At 49.2% G+C, this 5,084-nt stretch overlaps 1 long non-coding RNA gene across 3 annotated transcripts; it reads right to left on the minus strand.

The window, feature by feature from the left end:
* Positions 1 to 3,149: 3,149 nt before the first annotated feature.
* LOC107195568 lies at positions 3,150 to 4,979 on the minus strand. 3 transcript variants are annotated; one of them, XR_001516757.2, is made up of 4 exons: positions 4,840 to 4,979; positions 4,254 to 4,345; positions 3,906 to 4,009; positions 3,150 to 3,580 (listed from the first exon to the last, which is right to left on the minus strand). It is a non-coding gene; the product is annotated as an uncharacterized LOC107195568 (long non-coding RNA). The 3 variants fall into 3 exon arrangements; XR_001516756.2 differs by having other exon boundaries at positions 4,775 to 4,979; XR_001516755.2 differs by having other exon boundaries at positions 4,254 to 4,915.
* Between the last annotated feature and the right edge of the window lie 105 nt (positions 4,980 to 5,084).

Here is a 5,084-nt window from a genome sequence, read left to right on the forward strand (position 1 = left end):
TGGGGCACGATCCTCTTCTGACCCATAATGCAGGGCTTCCGAGAAGGAAAATGCCTCTGAAGAGCAGCCACAGGGAAGAACACAGAGTAATTTTCCCATTGCCTATGGCTCCTCACAGGAGTGAAAGCATTAGGAAAATGTGGGCAGTGGCGCAGTTCTGCTGACACAAGACTATTACCTTCCATTTATTATTTATTGAGCTGGTCGACTAGGCATCGTGCACTCCCTCACATTCTCACAGTGATCCTGCAAAATTGATGTTATTATTCATTTTATCAAAGAGGAGACTGCAGCTCAGAGAGGTTAAGTAAAAGCCCAAGTTTACAACTACATTGAAGAGTAAGGATTCAAATTCTGACTGATGCATTCCAAGGGCATTTCTTATCTGCCGTAACAAACAGTGTCTCAGTCCCATACCTTTGGCTATGAAGTTCCTTTTGCCTGAGGTTAGTCCATCTCTCTCTGCTTCACATTCCAGCTCCTGTAACTTCCCCCTTTCAACTGGCTTCTTCCTCTCAGCCCGCACCCATGGACACTTCTCCCATTTCAAAACAAACCAGTACACACAAACCTTTTTCTTGACCCTGTGTTTTTCCTCCTTCCTTTCTCATCCACGCTCATCGCCTCCATTTCTTCATCTCCATCACGCCCCCGAGTTATTGCACGTCACGAAAATCGCTCTGGGTAAAATCCCCAACGATTCTTTCATGCCCAGACTCAACCAGATTTCAGTCCTTGCAGCAGGTGATGCTCTTGACCACCTCCTTCTTACTAAAACGTTCTCCTCCCTCTGTTTCCATGGCTCCCTTCTCTTTTGATTGCTTCCTATGCAGCTCCTCATTCTCCATCTCCCCTTCCTCAGTCCATTCTGTAAATTCCTAAGGGCTCTGCCTCCAGCCTCTTCTCCACCGCAGGATTTTCTGGGATAATCATCGAGTCATGGCTGCAACCCCCACCTGCACGTCGATGGCACACAAATCTCATTTCCAGTTCTGACCTCACATCTGAGCTTCTGTGTCACAGATATAACTTCTAGATATGGCCCCTGAGTGCCCCAGGGGTCTTCAGAGTCCACATGTTCAAAATTGAACTCATCATTTTCTTCTCCCCAACTTTTCTTCTCTTCTTATGTCTTCCATCTGAGTTAGTGACATTCAGCCCTGGCACTCAGATAATCTACCCAGTAACCCAGATGGGAAACCTAGACTCCGAGACACTCGCCTGGCTTCATGCCCTCAACGTACCATACACCCCCACCACACACCCTGTCCACATCCAGTGGGTCGCTAAGTCCTATCAATTCTCCCCGCCAGTGCCTCTTCCACTGTCACTGAGCTCAGGCCCTTGGGGGTCAGGTGCATTCGCCTCCCAAAGTGCTGTGCTGACTTCCAGTCTCACATCTGCCAACAATCTTTCGCGGCAGCTAGGATGATCTTGCTTACATGGAAAGCTGGTCTTGTCTCTTCCAGCCTATGACCCTTCAGGGATTCTCCATCGTCTAAGGCTCTCAACCCTATCCAACTCTCCAGCATCAGCTTCCGCCACTCCCTCCAAACCCTGCACTCTGCTTAGAGCAAAATACCTGCAGTCCTCAGCTCCCGTCTTCATGTTCACAACTCGTTCCACCTGCCTGAAATGTCTTGCCTTCTCTTCCTCCCCTGGTGAAGCCTTATTCTTCCTCCTAGATCCTGTTCCTGCCTCATGAGCCTTCCCTGACCTCCCCAGGCCAAGGTGAGCCTGCCTCGCTTCCACTTTCCACTGTGCCTGCTCATAACACTTGTTACAGCCCCTAGGGCACTTAGCTCTGTTTGCGTACAGGGGGTGCTTCTCCCGGAGAGGGCAGGGCCTGTACTGTCTGCCTTTGCCTTCTCAGCACGGTGCACAGAACCTGGCATACTATGCTTGTTAGAGTAAAAGTTGTTGAATATTAAGTGCATGACTTTGGGGAGAGGTGCCCAACCTGAGCCCCACCCAGCTGATCTTCATAGAATCGTACGACTTGGCAGTCAGAGATAAAGCCCAACCTTGGAGATAAAATCCAAGCACTTCTTAATCTAGTTAGCTTTTGTGCATTCAGCATCTTCTTGGGGTCGGGCACCACTGTGCTGGGCACTGAGATTCCAAGGCGAAGGAGATACTGCTTTGCACCCCCGTGCCCCCCGCCCCCCACCGACAAGGAACTCAGATGTCAGGGGTTAGAAAACCAAAGTAAGAGCATCTTTGGCAATTCATGAGCAGGTGCTGTGCCCTCAGGATGGATGAATCTGTGCTTCTGTTTTCTGTTGGGGAGGATCTGTCCCATCTATCAATGCATATGTTAGGATTGGGATTAAAGTTATTTAGAACGAGGGTCAAGAGGACTTTACCAAACCTGCACCTCAGGAGCGGTCGGCAACATCACCAAAACGTACATGAGGCCAAGACTTTGCTGGGGATCATGGGAAAAACCATTTTAAATCTTGTGCTATAGGTTCCTGTGTAATATCTCCCAGCTGGCATTCACGTTCGCATTCAATATTTGTATCTATATCCATATTTATACCTATGACAGGATATGCTCTTCTGTCTGAGGAAGTAGAAGATGAATAAAAAAGGCCCAATATCAAGAAGTCTAAAATCTAGGAGAGCTAACTCATGCATATATATAACCAAAACGTAATAAATCCCTAAAAGATCATGGGATACCATCTATAAAGTATTTTGAATTTTGACTATAAGCTCAGGTGTTCTGGGCCAGCAAGCTTGCTAGTGGGAGCGCGATGCTAAATAGGGCCAAGGACATTAGCCAGTTACCTGGAGACAGATCTGCTCACTGACCACAGGTGACCCCTAAGCCCAGCCAGCCTCAGGCCTCATTCCTGAAAGCCCCATTTGCACATAAAAAGGGGAGGGGCAGCTGTCAGATACTGGGAAGGTTCCAGAGCAATTCTAATTTTAATGAGTCCTCAGCTACAAAGAGCATCCGTTTTCCTAAGCCCAGATGTCCACTCTCATTTTAAGTTGGCATGATCTGGCAATAGGAACAATCCCAAATTGTGTGAATTCAAAACACACCAAGTTTTGAAAGATATATTCTCCTTTTACAAAGTTAACATTTTTTTCCAGGTTTTTAGAGAAATTGATTCATCGATTGCAAAAACACTTTGCCGTCAGATAGCATACAATACGAATTTATTATTAAGTTTTCAAGAGTACGCTTCGTTTCAGATAAAGAAACGAGCCTTTTGTTGACATGGATTTTAGGGGAACAATACTAAAAAAACATCAAAGATCGTCAGACACACATACACACCCCACCGTATAGATAGGGAACATTCTCTGTCTTTCCCATAAGCGGCATGGAAACTGGGGCCAGAACGATCCTGCAGAAACTTCCTGATGAAAACAGCAGGGTCAGCCGTTCCCAAGCTTGAGCTGGGCTGTGGGGGACCGGCAGCCAGGACTTCAGCGCCTCCTTTGCAGCTCCAGAGATGCTGTACCATGGGGCAGCACCTGCGTGCCGCCGGTTCGAGGGGCTCAAGCAGGAGTCCATGGTCTTTGGCACGATCCTGGGGACAACCCCCTTACCACCCAGATCCATCTGGCAGAAAGATTCCAGATAATCAGCCCAAAAGTCACGTGAGCCAAATCTATGGCTCCCCCCACCCCGCCCCAACCCCCAGGGTTAATCACTCCTCCCGTTCTAGGTCCGCTGCTCCCGGCTTCCCGCTCACGCTTCCCCCTCGCACCCGAGCAGCCGCTGCGTCTCCTCTGCAGTGGGCTCCAGGATCGGCATGCCCCCCACCCTCGCTGCCCTCAGCAGCTTTTGAGGAAAAAAGGAGGGGTGCTTCTTTGTTCTTTCCTCAGGTTGACTCGGTTTATGGAATTCAACTCCCACCCCCATTCCAAGTTTGCAAATTTCTCACCATCACTTCGAGTGCCGGCCGCTTCATTCATCGAGACTTTCTGTGTTCCAGGCCCTAGGCTAAGTGCTCCTCTCGTATTAACGTAATCAAATCTTAGAGCCACCCTGTGATGTAGGTATTGTTATCACTACAATGCGGATAGAAAGAACCGATGTTTTGAGGGTAACTTGCCCAGGGTCTTACAGCTAATAGATGTCGCAGCCAGGTTTGGAGCCCAAGTCGGTTTTGACCTCGGAGCCCTAAATCTTTATTACTGTTCTTCATATAGCAAGAGTAAATATAATAGCTAATACTTACTGAGAAATTACTATTTGCTAGGTACTGTGCAAAGTACTTCTCTATACTTACTCTCAGAGGCAGGTCTGCCATTCACCAGTTATGTGATCTTGAGCGAGTTTCTTAACCTCCTTTTGATTCAATTCCGTGTCTGCAAAATGAGGCTAAAAATATGTTGTGAAGAGTAAGTGAATTAATATATGTAAAGCTCTTAGACTGGCACATATTAATCCCTCAAAACCGTGTCTTATTTATTTTTACTGTCGCCTCTAGTTCACAGTTTAGGAACCTTGGCTCGGAGAGATTAAGCAACTAATTGGTTCAGATTGCCCAGTGCACACGGCAGCATAGATCTGCCCGGAGTCCTGCGGTGTGCAGGCCCGCCCGCAGGTGAGTTGCACCTGACAGATGAGAGACAGTGCTTCGCCGGCGCTGCAGAACGCGCTGCAGAACGCGCTGCAGCTCGGAGGCCTTGAATGGCCCTTAGCACACACACAAGGCTGCGGGGCGTCCTCGCTCGGGAAATGGGCCTACGAGGGCCGGGGCGGTGTAAGGGTCTCCCCAGAACCTCCCCAAAGCAAGACAGGCAACACCTGTGAGCTCGCGGGCGGGGAGCCGTCCGGCTCAGAGCCCCGCTCCGCCGGGCACACACACTCACACCGCTGCCCGCAGTCCCCTCGACCCTGGCGCGGACACACACACACACACACACACACACACACACACACCCTCTACCTTTTAAGTCTTTCATTGGCTTTCCATGCCTGCTGTCCGAAGGCCACATTCCTTGGCCCTGGAATGTCCCCAATGCTCAGTTCTTTATCTGCTTGGATAACTCATCTTTCAGTCTCGCTGGAGTGTCTCTCCCTGACAGAGCCTTTGCTAGCCCTCCCCTTTCCTCTA

This window comes from Pteropus alecto, unplaced genomic scaffold (genome assembly GCF_000325575.1).
Source record: "Pteropus alecto unplaced genomic scaffold, ASM32557v1 scaffold22, whole genome shotgun sequence".
Taxonomy (NCBI): Eukaryota; Metazoa; Chordata; class Mammalia; order Chiroptera; family Pteropodidae; genus Pteropus; species Pteropus alecto.